Consider the following 22,380-nt stretch of genomic DNA (forward strand, 5'->3'; position numbering starts at 1 on the left):
ACCACATACATACGCAACGTGCATATGAGAGGCAAGATGGAGCCTTGGCAAAATCGATCTGCAATATTGCCATTTGGCAGAGACTACTAAATTACTGCCAGTTATGCTGTGCAAGCCTTGAATCTCAAATAAGTCCATCAAACCTCTTCCCCAACTTAACACTGCCATCTCTTGAATCTTTGCTCCATTCCAGTCCATCATTTCTAAAAAATGTTTTGCCTTGTCTACTATTTGTGTACTTTTCAGGTATCCTCCAAGACACTATTTGTAACTCCTCCGCATTGTGCCAAACTGTTCCTTGATTACTTCAGAAAATCATGCAGTGGTTCAAGTGACACCTACAGTAGTAGGGGACCTCCATCTCCACCTACTGGTGTCATTTAGCACCACATTCAGATTACCACTCTTATCTATTACATTCCCCCCATAATTCAACAGAATCTAACAAATGGGTTTTAAATTGTCTTCCTGGATTCCTATTGCATTTAAACAGTTAAATTGTCACTTTATCTAAAGCCCATTGAAACGTTCTCCTGTACACTAAATCTCACCATTTCTCACCTAACTCATTGCCACTGTCGACAATCAGAATGTATCCATTATGTCTTATTTCTTTATATGCATTTATAATTATCACTTAATTGCATGGGGATCATTATATTTTCTCTACTCCAACTTTTGTTTAACAAAACTACTACTCATGCCTGGTCTTTGGATGACCCAGTTAAGCTGCACTATGCAAAAGACTGTTTCTTACAAGTTGTTAGGGTTCATTATGTTGTCCACTAATTCACAATTTAGTTAGCAGTCTCATTGTGTACTAACCATCCTTTCATCTATTTACTCGTAACACGTCCAGTAATTCCTATAACAAACCTGTAGATCACTGCTGAAATATCTCAAGGCACTGCTGGCCCATTACTTAAAAACCTGTTCATTTAAAATTAGATTTAATTCACAACTATGATAAACCAATTTTGTGTCCACATAAGATGTGTGTTAATGATACAGTTAATTATGTGACATACCAAAAGAACATAACTACAGGCCACATTTTCAGACTATTGCAACAACGGGTGACACAATTTACTGGCCACATATTGTAATCTTTGTTGACAGTATCAAACTCATATTACATTGGTTTACACATAAATTGTAATACTTGTATTTCCACATGTGTATTTGTTACACTTGGAATTGTTTTTATGAGTCATTTATAGAAGTGTTTTAATTTAAATAAGTTTTCTTTATATTTTTTGCATAGGTCTTCTCCTTCCTTAACCATTAGTAATCAATTTGTTAATGGTCCATTTTCGTAATTATATATTTCTTTATGTAACCAAAAAAATATTCTTCACGCCCTGATGAAGAGTCCTTAAAATTTTAAAGTCATGAAACATGTTGGTTTTAGCTGTACTAGAGAACAAACTGATAAAAGGTATTTAATGTTACTCTGTCTTGAAGACCTCCATTATTGACTTCACACGTTCAGCCTTAGAAATCTGGCAGTTAAAAAAAAAAATAGATTAGGGCTCTACTTTAAGCCACTAAGGTCAAACTGGAACAAAACTAACCTCTTTGACAACAACTAATGTCTACTCTTCAAGTCACACATGCTTGCTCTCCTCCTCCTAATATTTAAACAATGATGGCCTTCATGCAGAGGGAACAGGTAGAGAAAGGACATCACAGAAGTAAAAATATATTTCAAATAAGTACAGCAAGCATTTGTTTCTAGGCCTAGAGCTTTTGAAGCACTGCAAAGGATGCTCAAGCAAGGATCCACAGAAGGATCAGCCTCATGATTCAATGGTATGAGCTAGACTGCCACTGAGTACTAGCGAGGAGTTGTGTAGCTTAGAAATAGTGCACACGTACTGCGCTCTAACCACACTCTGCAATCAAATTGAAATTACTGTCTATGAGCAATCTTAGAAATAGTGCACACGTACTGCGCTCTGTAAGCACACTCTGCAATGAACTTGAAATTACTGTTATCAACATCAAATTCCATCAGTCCCTTGTCTGTCATTGGTCCAAGGCAGCCAGCTCCTGTTATAATATCAGCACAGCTTATGTGCCTTATTCCACCCTAACTAAAAAAAATGAATAGCATGCACAGAGGAGTTTAACATGAGGAGGCTTAATCATGGCAGTTCTTAGTACTGGAAATGCCCAAGATCACACACAGTCTGTACGAGAGGGAGGAGATGGGTTAAATCATGGTTTGCTGCAGAGGTATGTATTGGCAAGGTTAGAATCCAATATATAAATTAAGTACAGCAATAGGTAAGCAAGAGCCTGAATAGTAAGTACACTGAGTTGTGACTGCCTGACACCCACAAGCTCTTTGACTTTCAGCTATCAACTTCAGTTTTCCTGACAGTGGTCAAACCTTGGAGTTTGAGTAAGCAAACTTCTCAGTGATCAACTCTTAAAATATAGAAGATTGTACAGCAGAAAAAAGAAATTTGTTCCATAAGGAGTTGCATAATGAAAGAATAGTGAAATACATTTGTAAAGACTGAATCCAACAACCTTCCTAGGGCGTAAAACTACAATCAACTCATCAAACATCTACAGTGTGATGTGGAGAACAGTACAGGAGTAAAGGATTTGAGAAAGGCAGCTAGGCTCCATTTGCATCGATCCACAATAAAGGAACCCTAATCAGCATCTTGCCATCTGAAAGAATGTCCACTAGCTATAAGATGCGAAGAACAGAGACTTGGTGTAGGAATGGAACAGCAGGACAGGGCCTCAGTTTTGCTTAGTTCTGCTTCCATCTACACCCACAGAGCTAGCCTGGCAGCTTCAGTCACATAGTGAGATTTTCGATCTGTATAGCAAGGGGAGTCCAAGATGTACTGGAGAGGGGAAGGGAATTGTGGAGATACAAATTGACATAAGATTTGAGCAAATACAGACATGTTGAGGTAACCAATGATAGAATACCAAAGAGACTCTACTCATTTGTTTCTTCAGCCTGAAGAAGCAGAGACTGAAGGCTCCTTAACTATCAACAATGATATTCACAAACAGAATTAAAAGCAAGCAAGCAAAGCTATCATAATCTACCGAAGGCAAGGGGACACACATTTTAGGAGGTTGTATAATTTTAGTAGAAGTCCAGCAACTACTTCACCAGAAATTCGCACGATTAGGGAATCCCTCATCAGGAACATTTTAGAACATTTTATTACATTAAAAAAAAATACATACATATATATATATATATATATATATATATATATATATATATGCGCTTCACATAAGATTCAAACGACGGCACTCCATGCAGTTTGCTGTCCTTTATTTATGTCATGAATTCCATATCAATTCAAAACCTCAAGGAATCACAGGTTTAGGGTGACGCGTTTCAACCATCACGGTCTTCCTCCTGGCCCTCCAAGTGTTCAAGTCATGTGACCCATCTTACTCACGAATTGACATGTTTCTGTTAATCAGGAAATTGAAGTTGATGAAAATTGTTGCTCAAATGAAAGATGCAGGCACTATACAGACAGAGAAAGTGGGCAATACAGATGGTACCTCATGTTTAATGGTTGGAGATATAGCAGGGCTAGCTGCTTTAAGAGAATTAGAAATAGGTCAAAAACATGGACAACTGATTTTGAGTTATTAGGTGACCTGGGTTTACATACAGATAGTACCAGTGGCAGTGGGTTCAAAGCTAAATCCAAATTTAACCCAATCTTACCACATGACAACCTTGATGCTTTTCATGAAGCGGTAACATAGGATTTATTTAGACGGTGGAAGAGAACAAACAATGTTTTTGCGCAGAATTTAACCCCAGGTCAAAGGACATCATTACTGTCCCTCAAGAAAGCATCATCCTTTGTCATCAAACCAGCAGACAAGGGGGGTAATGTTGTCTTATTGGACCTTTGTAAATACCAGAAAGAAGTCAAGAGACAACTGCTAGAATTTACTTGTTATGAGATATCTACTGATTCAGCATACCGACAATCTATAAATAGGTTTCATTATTTTTTGTCTGACAGTGTCAGCAGAAGCCTGCTTTCTGAGGATGAGCATAGATTTTTATTGGTACGGAAACCAGTGGCACCTTGCTTTTATCTGTTACCAAAGATACATAAGGATCTTGATAACCCTCCTAGGCGACCTATTGTGTCAGCAAGAGGCAGTCTCTTAGAGAATGCTTCAATCTATTTAGATCACTTCCTAAGTCCGTATGTTTTGAATCTAAGTTCGTATTGTAGGGATACTATGGATTTTTTGACCAAAATACAGGACATACCATGGCAAACGAATTATATCATGGTGACCATGGATGTGGTATCACTGTATACATGCATCCCACATGAGAAGGGAATTCGAGCATGCAGACATTTTTTCGGAAACAAACCTATTAGACTTTTGGAACATTCTGAGAGTCTTTAGAATATGTTGAGGTTTTGTTTGGAGAACAATTTTTTTATATTTGAGGATCAGTGGTATAAACAAACTACCGGGACTGCAATGGGGAGCTGCTTTGCTCCAAGTTATGCCTGTTTGTTTATGGGGTGGTGGGAAACACAATGGGTAATGGCAGATGGGAACTTGAAATGGTTCCAACATATCATTTTTTGGACACGATACATCAATGATATTTTTATGATTTGGGACGGTCCAGAATTACTGTTACATGATTTTTTGAGTGCCTTCCCAAATAATGATTTGAATTTACAGTTTTCATATAAAATACACAGCCAGAATATGGAATTCTTAGATGTAGAGGTCAGTGTAGAAGATGGCACCCTACATACTAGGCTATTCAGGAAAACCACAGCCGGTAACAGTATCCTACGTGCCGCAAGTCACCACCCACCCTGTGTTAAATGGAGCATTCCCTATGGAGAATTGCTTAAAGCAAAGAGAAATTGTAGTACACGGCAAAGTTATGACAGGGAACGAGGTATAATGATACAGAGGTTCAAATCCAGGGGATACTCATGCAATATTGTGAGGCAGGCATGCCGTAAGGCAGGGAAGGTTCATAGAGAGAAACTTTTAGTCCCGAAAAAGAAAGAGACTGACCCTGGTCCCCCGAGATTTGTGACAACTTTTAATGCATATTCATTGGAGGTTAAGAAGATTATGACCAAATATTGGCATTTAATTAAAGCTGATAAAGTGATTGGCCAGTTAGTCAGTCCCCTACCACTGATAACATACAGAAAAAGTAGTTCCATGCGAGATATTCTGGTACACAGTTTTGTACAGAAAAAGAAGGGAACCTTTCTAGACACACAATTGGGGTTCTACAAATGTTCCAAATGCAAAGCATGCAGACATAGTAGTAATCGGAAACAGTATATTTTACCGACGGGAAAGAAGGAGAATATTAAGAAATTTATCACCTGTACCTCAGATTTTGCCATTTATGTCATTGAATGCCCTTGTGGGTTGCAGTATGTTGGCAGTACAATTTTCCCTCTTAAAAAAACGTATCTTATAACATTGGAGAGCGACAGTGAATAAGGATACTACATATCCAGTGGCGCGCCATTGTAACTTAGTACATGATGGGAAATTAGATGAGATGAGATTCTTTGGGATTGATAGGGTAGTGGGTACCATCGGGGGGGGGGCGACAGAGAGAAACAATTGAGGAAGATGGAATCAGAATACATTATTCGATTGAATTGTCGTTTCCCGTGGGGATTGAACAAGGATGAAGAACTTCATGTCCATATTGGATGAGTGCACAATATCCAGTAAAGGGAGAATTGGATTAGTGTTATACAAATTGGTAGTTTTTTAGTTTTATAGTTTTAATTCAGTTAGTGAAGTCATGTGGTGACTCCTCCTAAAAGGGAGACAAGGAACGGTATAAATAATGACGTATTGTTCTATAGGTTAATTTTGAGGTTGGGAGGGGCAATGATGCCCATCAGAGATGAATAGATGAATTAGGTAATTAGAAATGTATAATTCATATAGAGGAGCAATGCATATGGGACACAAAGAAAAAGGAAAGAAAAAAAAAAAAAAAAAGAGAGATTTCTTCTATGTCTATTAATTAGACTAGTGGTTATTTAAAGAGTAAGATGGGTCACATAACTTGAACACTTGGAGGGCCAGGAGGAAGACCGTGATGGTTGAAATGCGTCGCCCTAAACCTGCGATTCCTTGAGGTTTTGAATTGATATGGAATTCCTGACATAAATAAAGGACAGCAAACTGCATGGAGTGCCATCGTTTGAATCTTATGTGAAGCATAATTAGAATAGGTCCTGTGCCCACTGTTTGAGCACCCACCTCGTCAGGCAAGCACAGGAAGAATAACAGGACACGCTTGGATTATATATATAGAGTCAGTAAATTCGAATCCCTGGCTTTTGAAATGTTTGGGATGGACACCAATGCTGGGACACATGATCTTGATCTAACTCTTAAACCAGCATTCTCCCATACGTCCCTGGGAAATCTATCAGCTATTCTGGCTAATGAGTAGAAACTGCAGACGCCAAACACTTGATAAGCACTTCAAATCAGAGGGACGTCACTCCTAGCACAAACAACTTTAAAATAACGAGCACTGGTAAAAACAGTTGGTCTGGCGTTGGCTGAAAGCCTTTTAGCTTTTTCAATGTTTGTTTTGTCAACTGTTATTGTTGAATGAGCTGTCAGGCCATCAACAATATTTAAAAATAAAAATACAAAAAAAAAAAAACACTGGCCTAAAGCCAAACAATTTTTTAGTCTCAAAAACACATATTGCCATAGTTGTCCCTAGCACTGACAAAATAATTTTAAGTGTCAAAGCAATCCTTGTGAAAGAGCAAAAAGCCATCAGTCCCAGTGGACGAAGTGGGCTGACACCATTTTTGATGCTGTACTGAACGTTAAAAAAAAAAAAAAAAAAAAAACACACAAGTGATGACACAGCAAACCCTTGTATTAAAAGGGATAACGGTGAAAGCCTAATAATTAAGTATATGGTATACATACTATTAATAAAATCTAAAATGGAATACAGAACGGAATTATTGATAGTTAAGGTCCAGGTTACTTTCAGGTACAAAATAGGTGTCCAGTTGCTTCACTTCTTGAGAAAGTATGAATGATGACTGAGCATCAGCACCCACTGCTCTCAAAAGATTCGAACAATTTTCAATGTGCTCTTAGTAGAAGTTTTTTTGTTCACTAACAATCTTATTACTGTGAACACGCTGCTGTCGTAAAGGATCTGTGAAGCAGTATCTTGCCATTTACATTATTGAGCAAACAACTTCAAATTGAACGCCAGAGGCCATACTACACACAGTGCCACAGGGGCACAAGAGACAGTCCCAGCTGCTTTTTGTGCCCTGCGGTACAGTAGTGAAGGACAACAGATGCTGGTGCAGCCCCTCCTGTTACAGGCATCACGCCACAGCACATTTAGATTTTATGGGGCAAGGCTCTATGCAAACTAAGGAATCATTTGCCTTTCTGATTGTTCCATATCGTGGACACTGAGGCTAAAAGGACATCAAGCACTGCAATGACTGTGCAACAAAGAGGTGGCGCACAGTCACTGCACCCACAGGGTGCCTTTTTTGAGGGGATCCCATGAACCTGCAAGGCATCCCCTAAAGGCTGATGCAGTCTGTCACTGTACTCTACTGTAGGTAGATCTCTGCTCTCCTCTGAAATGGAGGCTAGGTCACCACATCTACTGAAGGCAGACTGGTGTGTGGGACAGTGTGCTATAGCTGTAATGCAGCCCCAGGTCTTCTAAAAATACAGCTCAGCAGACATACAGGTATGAAAACAAAAAATACCACAAGACTGAAATCCCTTCCAAAAATTGTAGATCTATAATGAAAAGGAGATTGGAGTCAGTGATTTGACATCTCACGCAGTAAACAAGGGATTTTCAATACCTCTAGAATACAACTAACATTTCCCATAATTACTATGGGCTGCCTGCTAAGGTGTCCTTGTAAAACCAAACACCTTCTGTAAATTATCAGAATTGTGAAATGGGTAGCCAAAACACCCCTCATGTCTCTTGATATGTATGTCTGTAAGTATGTGTGTGAATCTGAATAGCACAAGTCAAGCAACAAAGCATCATAGCACTGTACAAAACAGGGGAGCATTTTGGAGCTGTCCTTTGAAGGCAAACCCTTTCAACCACTTCTCAAATGTTTCCCTGCTTTGTACAGTGCTCCAAACACTTTGTGGGTTAATTTTCCCTATTCGGATCCAAACATCCTTTCAGGCATACATATACAGAGATGTGGAGCATTTGGAGTCGTGAGGGGAGCGGGCTATTAGGCAAAGGAAGGGAAGGGGAGTAGGGTATATATCTAGTGGCAGATGAAATGGTATTGTGATGATCTGGAATTACACAGATATGGAATGATATTTGAAGAAAGTTATCTTCAGCTCTTTCCTCAAATTGAGGTTGGAAGGAGCCAGGCAAATTCCTATTCAAATGACATATGTGGTAGGGGGAAGTCTCATCTTGCACAGGTCTATTTTGCAGAGACTTCTTGGGGGCATTTTGAAAGCTGACCTAGAAATGCATTCTGCCCACTTCTTACCATTGGATCTGTGGTTTGTAACCCACATTTCCTTACACTACTATCTTCTGTAAACAGTCCTTTAAATTGTGTTCCTCTCTTTTCACATTTGCTGAGCATTTAAAGACAGAGGTAAAATGCTAGGCTTTGTCTTCTGAAGGAATTTGGTGTTTACTGTTCTTTCTCTGACTTAGAATTGGGAGGGTTGATCTCTCAGTGTGGGGGAGTGAAAGGAAAGGCTTTTTTCTAGCCCACAACACAATTTAAATGTCTGTAAATGAACTGTGGAAAAAAGGTAGGCACAAATTAAGTACATTTTGTTCTAATTCTGAACTGTGGTTGAAAAATACTTTAATACGATCAAAACTAATAAATCCACTAGGTAAAGCTGTAGGTCTGTGCAAATTTAATGGCGATTTCAATTGGAAATGTGTTGTCTGTAATGGCAGTGCGCTACCACACCACACATACTCCAGCCCCCTCCACCACCCCATTCTATGCCACTCCACTTCCCCACATTATACTGCAACCTACGCTACCCCACGACACTCCACTCTAGGCCACTCCATTCCATGACACTCCATGCTACTCCACTCTATGACACTTTACTCCACTCTATGACAGTCTACCCTATGACACTCCGCTCCACAACACTCCATGACACTCTGCCCCTCAACACCACTCAGACACAGGAGTACCTCTACTCTTGGGTGCTTCCAATTGTCTCTCTTCATCCTGATGAGGAACCTTTATAAGTAATTTTTATGGGATTGAAACTTTGACATAATACCAGTGGAATAGTTTTAATTGGATTTGGAACATGTTACTCTGTTTCAGAGTGTAATTTAACAAGTGTATCCACTCCAGTCACAATCTTTGTAAATATGTTTTCTTGTTTAGTACTTGCGCAATTGAAACTCACCCATCTCACTTTCACTGCACCTTTGTATTGTTGAGAGGACCTCATTACCGTATAATGTCTAAAAAAATAAGTTTTACTTTGTTTTTTCCTTCTTATAAAATATAAATAAACAAATAAATATATATTTTTTTTTAATTAATTTATAAAAGTGATCTTCTTTGCCAAAACCAAACACTCCGATGGTTATATATGTTTACCAAGGAAGTTGAGGGTGACACTTTCCACTTAGGGACCATTGTTCTCTTTATCAATTGTACTGCCCTAATACTAGGGTGACTGGGTTGAGCCCTTTTTTCTTTTAACAGAATACTGTAATACTGGACCAGCCATTACCACAAAATGCCCCAGATAGGTCTATAAATTAGTATTCCAAATATGGATACACGAAACGAAAATGAACGGCATTTGCTAAAGGTACTATATAAAACTTGGGCACTTTGTTCCGTTTCAGAATTCATCTTTTCCACATTTCGATAAACTTTGGCTATGGTACACGTAAGTGACATCAATAGATAAATAAAGTCGCCATCGGCTGTCTGCTAGAAGTCTCAAAACCGTGTCCCCAATCCATGTAAACACACACAAGGCTACATTTACATATACAATCACTCTTCAGTTCAGTAGGAGGGGCAGGACCTCCCTAAATCAATCAGTTTAAATACCATCCACACTGCACGTTCCTATAAGGTGCTAAATTAAATTACCGAAGCTAACAGAGCCACGTTAGGGTACATTATTTTCGAGCCCATGGAGTCCCAATTCATACCATACCATGAAACGTACATGTTGTAACTCCAGTTGTTTATATACGTAAGAGAACATAAATTGACAAATTAAGTAAAGTAAATATGAGTGTAACTGTGTAGCATGTGTTGCACCTAGCAAATCAATTTTCAATTAAAAAACGTGGTACATGCTTTCAGCAACACGTTCTGCCTATATTTTCAACCAATTAAACGGGGTTCCCCCAAGCTTTGTTTTAACTAATGTTTCAAGAGAGGCCTTCGAGCTGGGACAATGGTTCAAGCCTAAGGGGCACCCCTCCCCCAGCACTTAAATCACAGCTAACACGGTCGTCTTCCTGAAATCCCCAGTGACCGATACTCAAACTGGAAGACCAAGCATTCTTTATCAGATGCCCTGCCTCAAACCTTGGCCCCGATTTAATTTTAACTACCCTAAGGCTATATGGAGTACTTATTGAGCGTTACAGCGTATTACCTACATTTCAGAGACATTAAAATATTTCACTCTTCGGCTTCAGCAAATGTAATTATTTTTGTGATGAATACATCAAGTACTGTGATATACTACACGACATCCAATTCACCTTAGAGGAAATCCTGTTCTTGCCCTTTATTTTAACCATTCGATACAAAGTGTTTAGAGCCAAAAGAAATTCTGGTTACGATTTAGCCACTCTAGTAATTTTTGCATGGCGTGCGTTATTATAATACAAAGTTTAAAGCACAGCATTAAATCGCACAGGGATGTGGCACTTGTTCAGTGAACAAAGTTAGTGGGGAGGAAAAGCTCACCTCCACATCACACTTTTTTCAGTGTCCACAAATATCAAACTGAAAAGGAATCAATATGTGATTACATACAATGTAAACCGATTGCAGAAATGCTATCCCAAACCACAGGAAGAAGGTAAGAGAACGCATGTTGCCTACCTACATCAAGCACCATCTTTCTACACATTTTATTTTCTATGAAAACTGTAATTTGCCCACACCCGCAATTACATTTCGCAACCGACGGACTAGCCACATTTGGTATAACATAACTGATCGCACTGATAAGCTTATGGATATTTCTACAGAAGGCAATTACACCGCAAAATGGAAGGTATGTATTCTACACATCTCTATACACAAAAAATGAAAGAGACCTGTGCAATATTTTGAGAGAAAAAAAGAAACCTTATTAAGATTGCTGTGTGTCAAACAAAGCTCATCAGTGTCTTAAGCAAACGCACCATTCTCCGCACCAACAAGCTTCTCTTATTTGCCTAACAATCACTGTAACTGTCGGATTGTTCAGGTTGTTTCACAAACAAAAAAGGTTACGGTCATCCATTACACAATTTGTCCAAGTCATAAATGATCTCCCATTGCATCAAATTAGGATATAATATTTAGGGGCTGGCGTGCAGTTTTAGGTGGGTCTACTGAAGTAAATATTAATGTTATGTTGCAGGATAATGTAATGTTGCTATCGGGGTGGTCACAATCAGCAATAGGGAAATCATTTCCCTAGGATCGGGATTCCTGCTAAAGTCCTGTCAGACCTCTGAGACTTGACGCGGGGAAGATAACTCTTATAGTCATTGCGAAGAAGAAAAGATGCATAGGTTTCGAGAACGACAAAACCACAATTAATAATGAACGAAAAGAGAAAATAAAAGTAGAAGAATTAATTAGAGAGGCAGGTCCATCTAGTCGCACTGAATTGGCAGGTTCGTGCTGTTTATCAACTGGAGAGGGCTTGAGCAGTCACAGTCTGGTCCTTCCTCAGCACACCCACTATTCACTTCCCAGGCTGGGTTTGCACAGCTCAGCCTCTCAGCAGGAAGTTTGCTTGCTAGCGAGGGAAGCTGAGAGCAGGAGGGTAATTCCGATACAACCTTCTTTGCCATTCTCCCAGGGAAAAGCCAGGGGCCCCTCACAAGCCTGCAGCATCTCAGGGTTCAGGGTCCATCTTGACCTCCCTCCCCATGGGTGGTAGACAGCACCAGATTCCCCCAGCAATGTTTACCCTGGGTAAAAAGCAGGGAGCGCCTACCTTGGAGATGTGTCAGGCAGATGCTAGGGGATCAAACCTAAAATCCCATCCGGCTCTCGGCGAGGCCGCCTAACAGGCGAGTGGAAGACGTGTGACTGCGAGCTCCAGCGACCGACGCTGTCCTCGCTTGTCCCGGTAAGGAGCAGAGGTACACAACCCTTCTCCGCTCGGCCTCAAAACTGGTACTGGATCCAGCTGCTGCTACAGTCAGATTGGCGACGTCAGACGAGAAAGCATGGTGCGCATGAGCACAGACCTTAAAGGGCACCGCCGTGGGAACACTTGGCAGCCATGTTTGGTGTTTCTGATTGTTCTCCCCTGTTTCTGTTCCACACACTGCTCTCATTTAATTACAGATTTATTCCTTATTGGACAAATATCTCGACGAAAACCGGGCCGTTTTCATATGTCTCAAACTCGTGTTGTGATGATGACCTTTCTTTTAAAAGGCATTGGTTGAAAGGTTTAAATTTATGCTTTGACAAACTCTGCAGGCTAAATATGACAAAAAGAGATTCAAAGATTGGAAAGTTTTTTATTAAATGCTTTGCCTTAACAGTTCATTATTAACGTATAGACCTGCAAATGATATTTGTAGAGAAAACCTATGTTCATTTACGTTTACATCGGCTATGGTTATGTTGGCCTGCATTTTAAAATGGCAAATTTTATGACAAGACGGAGGCTCCTATTATGCTTTTCTTTTCTTGTTTATTGTAACAGCAGCTGCAGTCAAGAACTACAATTCCCATTAGGCAACGAAAAATTGGCCAATGGAAACAAAGTAGTCACAATAATACACCAATCACCAACAGGGTGACCCTACCTATCTTGACTGAGAACAGCCCTCTTTTGTTGCTGCTCGCAGTCAAGATACGTATTTTTTTCATTCACTATATTGTAAATTATTTCCATTGTTTATAGTTTATTGGCAGTTACTCGCTTGTTTCCGTGTGTCTACGCGCGTTATATCATCACACTTCGTTTCCCCTTCTGAGTCAGCTTGTAGCCGCATTTTTTCCCACCGCGCGCGCGCTCCGTTAAACGTTTGTTTTCTGCTTGCTCTTCAGCGCTACCGCCATTTTACTTCGGCGATCGCGGTGAAGAGTCTGTGTTTGCTTTTGAGCTCCTCACCTCAACAAAGAAGTTTCCTGCTTCTTCTGGCTGCCGGCTCTGGTTTTCATCAGCCGGACCTTCCATTGGCTTCTGCTGTGCTGCCTATCGCTCTCCATTCATTTCCTGGTGCCTTTTCCCCTCCCATATGCGGAGTTTAGTCCCTCTCCGGCTGCCCGAGGCAAATTTAACGCTATCATTACCACTCTCTGCTTTATTCAGTTTTTTAGCTATAAATACTCCTTGATTATGGATAGTTCCTCATTTTCTCATGCTGCCACGGAGAAGGAAGAAATGATTAAAGAAAATCTTAATGATTTTATTCAATCTTCAGTGGAACAAGCAGTCTCTACTTCTATTGATAAATTATCTAAGACATTAGAAAATTCAGTTGTACAATTAATGTCCAAGACGATGTTGGCCCACTCTGCGGGGGAAAGCAGAAAGTGTTGGGGAATTTTAAAGAATAATAAAACAACGCTTTTGAGTGGTGAGGATTCCTCACACAAGGCAGAGGACGCGGTTCCTCAAAAGCATCCCTTAAGGGAGGGGATACTGTCAAAACAATCTTTAAAAAAAATGCGCATCCAAAACAAAACACATTACGCCCATAGTCATTTCAAAGATTTTGGACACTGATGATGCGCATGATAATTACCCGGATTCAGATTTTTCCGACAAAGATAACAGAGACTCTGTCTCGTCTTCTCCTCCTCCTAAAAAAGCGAAAAAGCAAGCCCTTTTGGGTTCTAAAGCAAGCAGAGTTTTTGACACTGAGGGTGAACCCATGTTTGATCACAACGACATTCAGCACCCACTCTCTACCGAGTGGTTACCTGCGGATCATGTGGCAGAATATCTGACCTCCAGATTACATTCCCCCCTTGACAAACAGGTCAGGTCAAAGCTCAGGTCAGAGTGTCCCCGTCCTTCCCTTCCTTCAAAGATTACAACTACTCCTATTATAGACACTTCCCTCATTACCTTTTTTTCCAAATTCGGAAAGGACCCTCGAAAAGGAGTGGACAAGGCCTGGTCTACCTGCCAGGATAAGGTTTTGGATGTGGTGGGCCCCTTGGCCTGTATTTTTGATATGGCAGAAGCAGCCCGTTTGGATAATGCCGTCCTTGATCCTGTTGAATTATCTTTGTGGGTGCAACAGGCCGTTTGCTTATTAGGAAACACTAATTGCGCTATAAACCACGAACGTAGGAAAGGATTGTTTCTTAAGCTGGATCCTAAGCTCGTCAGTTTGGCAACCTCAGACCCGGGGGTCAAAGCGGAAGGTTGCCTATTTGGAGACTCGTTCATTAAAGAACTCAGTAAATACGTGGCCACATTCGCTTCTCTGGGCAAAGCCCAACAATCTTTAAAAAAGGTGTATTCCAGTCGGGTTTTCTCCGGGGCCGGCAGAAGCAGGAACCGCTTTGCCGGCAGATCGTACAGTAACCAAGGTTCCCGTGGTGCCTACGCCAGCTCTTACCAGGAACACAAACCTCAGTTTTACCCCCAGAAGAACCGAGGATTCAGGAGCAGGGGCAACAGATGCTCAAGTTTCTCTTCCCAATCCGGTAAGTCATTCCATTACTATTCCGGTGGGAGGGCTCCTTGCTTTGTTCCTTCCAAAATGACAGTCCCTCACAGCAGACCCTTGGGTTTTGAACACAGTTCAGGGTTACACTATAGAGCTTTACTCAGAGCCTTTTCAGGCAAACTTCCCTCATCCGCCCCAGTTCTCGTCTTAAATGGAAAACATGATTTCCATGGAAATTCAATCACTTCTCCAAAAGCAAGCTATCGTCCCTTGTTCTCTCGATCCTTCGGGATTTGTCAGTTCAGTTTTTCTAGTCCAAAAGAAAAACAAGAAGATGCGTCCTGTGATCAATCTCAAATTCTTCAACCAATTTGTAGTTTACCGTCACTTCAAGATGGAAACCATCTTACATCTCAGAGACTCTCTTCTTCAAGGCGATTGGATGGTTCGTTTACATCTCCAGGATGCTTATCTCACTGTGCCTATGCATCCAACTTCAAGAAAGTTTTTGCAGTTCCAATGGCACGGTCAAATATATAATTTTTTGTCCCTTCCTTTCGGCCTATCTTCCACCCCTTGGTGTTTCACAAAACTTATGAAACCAGTGGTAGCCTCCCTCAGAGCTCAGGGAGTCAGACTAATTATCTACCTAGATGACATCCTCCTTATGAACCAAAATCACTCTACTCTTCTCTATCACGTTCATTTAACCTCTTCGCTTCTCTCAGATCCAGGCTTCATTATCAACGACGAGAAATCTTCCCTGATTCCAGTCCAAAGAACTGAGTTCTTAGGTTTCCTAGTGGATTCCGTGTCTGCCATACTTCTTCTTCCATCAGCAAAAATAAAGTCTATCAAGTCAGAAATTCTTCAGACTTTACGCAGTTCTCGCCTTTCCATCAGATCCGTAGCAAGAATAGTAGGCCTTCTATCCTCTTCAAGTCAGGCCATCTTTCCAGGCCCATTACATTATCGAGCTCTCTAAAGACTAAAGATTCGTCATCTTCAAAGAGGGTTGGTTTATTTGGATCCCGTTACCCTAGATAAGGACTCACGTACAGAGCTGCAATGGTGGAAAGACCATTTAGACGCTTGGAACGGCAGGACTACCTTCGCATCAGCCCCAGATCTTGTATTAGAATCAGATGCAAGTCTGCTGGGTTGGGGAGCCCGGTGTGGTCCAATCTCGACTGGAGGCACATGGTCTCTAGAGGAGTCCAAGTTGCACCTAAATTGTTTAGAGATGCTTGCCGGGTCCTTTGCAATCAAAAGTCTTGCAAGAGACAGAGTTTGTTGTTCAGTTCTGCTCAGAAAGGACAATATTTCAGCGGTTCGTTACATAAACCATTTAGGAGGAACAAAGTCCAAACCTTTAGCGGAATTAGCAAAAGGGTTTGGGGATTTTTGTCTTCAAAACAAAATTTCAGTCCAAGCAGAATACTTACCAGGCGATCTCAATACGGCAGCAGATTGGCAATCTTGTCATTTTCGAGACTCAAGCGACTGGAAACTTCATCACAACATCTTCCAATCCATCTTCCGCAGATGGGGGCCTTTTCGTGTAGATCTTTTCGCTTCCCGCCTCAACGCGCAACTTCCACAGTTTTTCAGCTGGCGCCTGGATCCCTCGGCATTAGCCTTCGATGCTGTTTCTCAGGATTGGTCAACCTCCCTCAACTATGCCTTCCCTCCTTTCATAATGATTGCACGTCTGTTAGCGCAGGTTCATCGTCAACAAGCTACATTGGTCCTCCTTGCTCCCTTTTGGCAGTCTCAAGTGTGGTTTCCCACTCTTCTGGAACTATCAATCGAACCCCTGTTTCTTATCCCCTCCTTTCCGGATCTACTCTCCAGTCCCCTCGGTCTTCCTCACCCCCTCATCCTAGACAATCTCCTAACCCTTTCTGTATGGAAAATATCGGGGAATCACACTCTTTCCCTTCTATTTCGACAGAGGCTTTAAACCTCATCGACCTTTCCTGGACTCCAGGAACAAAAAAGGTGTATAGATCAGCTTGGTCTCTCTGGCATAGCTGGTGTTTGGGAAAACACATTTATCCTGTTACAGCAGATGTAACTTTCATAGTCAATTTTCTTGCAGCAGAAGCTGGCAAAGGTAAGACTTATCGTACTATTAATTCATATAGGTCTGCTATATCTTCTTCACACATTTACAGCCACGGAAAATCAATTGGAGAGAATCCTTTAGTGTGTCGCCTATTAAAGGGAGTAACGTTTTCTAATCCTCCTAAGCCTAAATACAGTTCAATATGGGATGTAAATGTTGTCTTTAATTTGTTTTCATCTTGGCCAGACAATGAGTTGCTACCTCTCAAAAAATTATCGGCCAAGCTGACCATGTTGTTATGCCTTGTTTCTTTTAAACGTCTTTCTAATGTTAGAGCACTAGACATTACAGCACATTATTTTACCCCAACAGGTGTTCTATTCAATGTTCACAGACGTACAAAAACTGGTCTTTCCTCAGTCTTTTATCCTTATTTCCCAGACCACCGTAAATTATGCGCTGGCCAGTGTTTAAAGGTCTATGAGCATCAGACAGCCGATTTGAGAACTTCTTCCGCGTCCCAACTCCTGATATCTTTCAGGAAACCTTTCAATCCTGTATCCTCTCCTACTCTAGCTCGTTGGGTCAGATGGATTATGAATTTGGCAGGTATTGATACATTCGCTTTTGGGGCCCATTCCGCTAGGGGAGCTATGGCTTCCAAAGCTTTTTGGGCTGGCTCCTGTCTGGAGGACATTCTCAGATCGGCTGACTGGTCTAATGATAATGTGTTCAGAGTGTTTTATTGCAAACCTGTTCTAGATGTTATTGATTTGCTTTAAAATAGCATAATAGGAGCCTCCGGTCTTGTCATAAAATGTAGATTTCCCTAGTAAATTTATGAAGGAAAGTCTTAATTTTATTATAGATACAGAGGCAAGTATTATCCCACCTCTACAAATTCTAATGCTTATTATTTTTGTTCCCTCCTAGCAGCATCTTCAATGACTCCACAAACTTCCTATTAAGGATTTCCACGTTTACCGCCACGTTTCTGGTACCCGCCTTACTTGCAGCGTTCGATTCCAAGTTTCAGGATCCCAGGGTTCAAGATCTTCCACGTTCTATCTCTGGACTTTTGACTGTTATTCAAGAACTTTTGTCAGTGTTCATGGCATTATGTATATGTTGTTCTATTATTCCACTGTTTATTACCTTTTAAGCTCGCATAAGAAAACAGGGCTGCTCTCAGTCAAGATACGTATTATAGGGTCACCCTGTTGGTGATTGGTGTATTACTGTGACTACTTGTTTGTTCCCATTGGCCAATTTTTCGTTCCCTCATGGAAATTGTAGTTCTTGACTGCAGCTGCTGTTAAAATAAACAAGAAAAGAAAACCATAATACTCGCCTCCGTGTCTTTAATAAAATTAAGACTTTCCTTCATAAATTTACTAGGAAAATCTACATTCTTGCCATCTTTGTTTTGTGAGGTGAACATTTTATTCCTAGATGAAGCTGGACTACTAATTATCGAATGCAATGTTGTTTTGATTCTTTTCCGTGTGAAGAAATGCCTTTTTTTCATTGTGATATTCATGGAATGTTTTAATGAAAACCTTCAGAAGACAGCTGCAGAGTACAGCTTGGTATGTGTATCTTTTCCTGTTACAGATAGTTTAGTTATTCAATGCAGTTTAGAGCAGAACAGAATAGGGGATTTAGAGTGCTCCCTCTGAAAGAGAACTGATATTCATTGTCTTTCCCTTTTGAGGCGACCCCATGCTGGTTTATCTGAATTTAAGATTTGATCTATTTTTAATTGAATACTAATCGAAGCATACACATTTTGATTATTAATTGATGCTAACGTGATTTTGATTTCTATAAACCATTAACCTTTAATAAACATTTGTTTAAAAACTTTACTATTAATCTTTCTTGTGAAGCCTATAGTGGTTCACATATCATTGAAAGTTTTGTTTTGTTGACCAAGGTCAGTTGTGAAACTCTATCCATTCAATAATGCTTTGTGGTCCCCAAATTTGCACGAAAAAGAGCGCTAGGAGAGAAAAAGATGTAATTAAAATTGTGAGGTATGTGGGTGTGTGGCCCAACTGGCAATGCAGTAGGATGTACGGATCAGAGTTCCCGCGCCCACTGAAGGCCCTAGAGCCAGATATTTTGACCTATACAGCTTTTGGACACCGTAACAGGGAACACACATCCTGTAACATTGCCCCCTGCAACATTGGGGCCCCCGTAGACAGCACAGAACCAGCGATACTGATCACAACACTGGCTGGAGACAGTAGGACAAAATGGCATCTGCCCAACAACTACTACGGGAACCCACGTGATGGAGTTCTGCCATTAAGTGCCCAAAGCCTCCGGACGAAGGGTAACAACTGCAGAGCTATGGGGCAACCCACCCAGGCCCCCTTTTGGACCACAAAGAGCCCTCAGAGGAGGCAGGATTGTGCCTGGACTGTGCGGGCCAGCTGGTACTCAAAGGGACACAGTGGGGGAAAATAAAGTAGCAGGCATGGACCGCCCAATGCCATGGCCTGTGGCCTTACACAAGTGGGGTATGGAGCAGCAAGGACAGACAGGCAGAGCCATACAAAGCAGAAGTGCAGTACCTGGAAGGTTGAAAGAAAGCACGCAAAGGGACCGGAAGACAATGTAGATTTTCCTAGTATGTATGACAGAACAGCCCTCTTTTCTTGCTGCTGGCAGTCAAGTTAAGTACTTTTCTCATTGTTGCTCTTCAATATCTTAATGTTTTCTGATATTATTTACTGTATTTCCTTATCTTGGTTTGGTGGCACGACGAGTTGTTAGCGTTTTCATTCATAGACGACACGTCGCTGCATGCTTCGTGAGCGCTTTTCCTCGTGCTCGCTTTGACACAGTTTCAACTCTCCTCAAGTTGCTGTTGCCATTTTGGCCCGCATCTGAGGAGCATCGGTACTGTTTTTTCGCTGCCCAAACTGCCGTTTGTTGTGTCTATAAGATTCTTTCAGACGGAGGGGCATTGCTTCCGTCTTCTCTGAGCCTCGCTGCTTATTTCTCGGGTTTTGTATCTGAAAAGCCTTCCCATTCAATTTAACCCTTTCCATCACAATCAATTGCTGGTTTCATTTTCTCACATAATTATGGAGATTGACAGCTCTCCCTTGCTACAGGATGGCCCTAAGGAGGTGAATACAATTAAGGAGCAGTTGAGTGCTTTAATTCAAGCCTCTGTACAGCAGGCGATTTCCACATCCAAGCAAAAATTGTCAAAAAATGTAGAAGTTTCTTTTTTTTATATGATGACTAAGACGATTTCAGCCCAGTCTGCGAGGGAAAGTAGAAAGCGCCCTTCAGCAATTAATCAGCCCAAAAAACAGTACAAGGTGGCGCTAGTGGTTAGTGGGGTTTCCTCACATGAGGCAGAGGACGTGGCTCCTCACAGGGCTCCTGCAAAGGAGGATAAAGCTCAGAAGAAACAAAAATTGTCTTTAAAATGCAGGACATAATCGAAACATATCATATCCTCTATTATCATATCTTCCATCCCTGATACAGATGACGACTTGGCTGATATGGATTCAGATAATGATCTATCTGACAAGGATAATGGATATTCAGTATCTCTTTCTCCTATCAAGAAACCCAAATTATCCCCACTAGAGGCTTCTAGACCTAACCCGTCATGGATTCTGAACGGGTACCGATGTTCAATCCAACCCATATTCTCCACCCAAATTCCACAGAGTGGGTAGCTGCAGATCATGTGGAGGAGTATGTAACTTCCAGACTAAGTTGTCTCCTTGACAAACAGACTAGGGCCAAGTTAAGATCGGAATGCCCTTAGCCCGCTCTTTCCCAAAAGGTCTCGATTACCCCCTCTATTGATCCAGCTCTCCTAACCTTTTTTTAACAAATTTGGTAAGGATCCTCACAAAGGGGTGGATAAAGCATGGTCCTCTCATCAGGACAAACATTTAGGTGTGGTTGGCACCCTTACGCGCATTTTTGATCTTGCAGAGTCTGCCAGATTAGATGACAGTATTATTGACCCAGAAGAACTTTCGCTTGGGTTAAGCAGCCAGTTTGCCTTCTTGGCAATGCTAACTCTGCGTTAACGCATGAATGGAGAAAAGGTCTTTTACTCAAATTGGATCACAAATTGGTGAACCTTGCAACAGTGGATCTGGCTCTCAAAATAGAGGGTTTGCTCTTTGGGGACTCGTTCTTTAAAGAGCTAAGCAAATATGTTTCCAGTTTTGCTTCTTTGGACAAGGCTTAACTGTCCTTGAAGAAAATGTTCTCCCAACGGGTTTTTGCCAGGGCTGGCAGAGGCAGGAACCGCTTTGCCGGCCATGGTTATTCCAACCAAGGTTCCTGAGGATCCTACCACGCACCCTATCAGGAAGGCAAGCCGCAGTTTTACCCGCAAAGACTGAGAGGCTTCCATAACAGAGGTTTTAAGAGCTCCAGGTTCTCCAATCAAACAGGTAAGTCTAACTTCTGGCCTTCCTCCTGTAGGGTGCTGTCTTGGTTTTTTTCTCCCAAAATGGTAGTCCATCACCTCAGACCCTTGGGTATTAAATATAGTACAGGGTTATGCTATTGAGCTTTATTCAAATCCTGTCCAGTCATGTCTACCTCTGCTTCCACGATTTTCAACAGAAATGTCCGATCACATTTCTTTGGAGGTACAGAAACAAGCAATTGCTATTACTCAGCCCGACCTATCAGGCTTCACCAGCTCCATTTTCTTAGTTCAAAAGAAGAACAAAAGCATCCAGTAATCAATCTCAACTGTTTCAACCATTTTGTAGTCTATCGACATTTCAAAATGGAATCGATTCTTCATCTCAGAGACACTGCTTCAACACGATTGGATGGTTCGTTTGGACCTATAAGATGCATACCTTGTCGTTTTGATTCATCCAGATTTCAGGAAATTACTACAATTTCAGTGGCTAGACCAACACTTTCACTTTACCTCTCTGCCCATCGGTCTCTCGTCAGTTCCATGGTGCTTCACCAAGTTAATAAAAACAGCGGTAGCTTTCCTCAGAGCTCAAAGAGTAAGGCTCATAACTGATCTAGATGACAGTCTTAAAATCAGCCAGTCTCCTCGATCCCTTCTTTCTCATGTGACGCTGTCATGCTCTCTCTTATCCTCACTGTCTCCAAGTCAACTAATAAAATTCTTGGGTTTCTAAATAAAATTGGTTTCTGCCACCTTTCATCTTCCTTCAGCAAAAGTAAAATCCATAAAATCAGAAATTCTTCAGATCCTACGCAGCTCTGTGATTTCTCTCAGATCTCTAGCTCGAGTAGTAGGTCTCCTCTCTTCCTCTATCCATGCTATATTTCCAGGCTCTCTTCATTATTGGGTGTTACAAAGGCTAAAAATCCAACTTTTAAGAAAGGGCCAATCGTATTCAGCCACTATTCCTCTAGATCTCGATTC

General features: G+C 41.2%; 1 protein-coding gene across 3 annotated transcripts in view; it reads right to left on the reverse strand.

The window, feature by feature from the left end:
* The window catches only part of EVI5 (ecotropic viral integration site 5), a 776,910-nt gene extending 764,438 nt beyond the window's left edge, over positions 1–12,472 (reverse strand). For all 3 annotated transcript variants that reach the window (XM_069232361.1, XM_069232360.1, XM_069232359.1), the window contains exon 1: positions 12,253–12,472. The gene's annotated coding sequence lies outside the window, so the exon portion shown is untranslated. The remainder of the gene's footprint in view (positions 1–12,252) is intronic.
* Between the last annotated feature and the right edge of the window lie 9,908 nt (positions 12,473–22,380).

The sequence above is a fragment of the Pleurodeles waltl genome, chromosome 4_2 (genome assembly GCF_031143425.1).
Source record: "Pleurodeles waltl isolate 20211129_DDA chromosome 4_2, aPleWal1.hap1.20221129, whole genome shotgun sequence".
Classification (NCBI taxonomy): Eukaryota; Metazoa; Chordata; class Amphibia; order Caudata; family Salamandridae; genus Pleurodeles; species Pleurodeles waltl.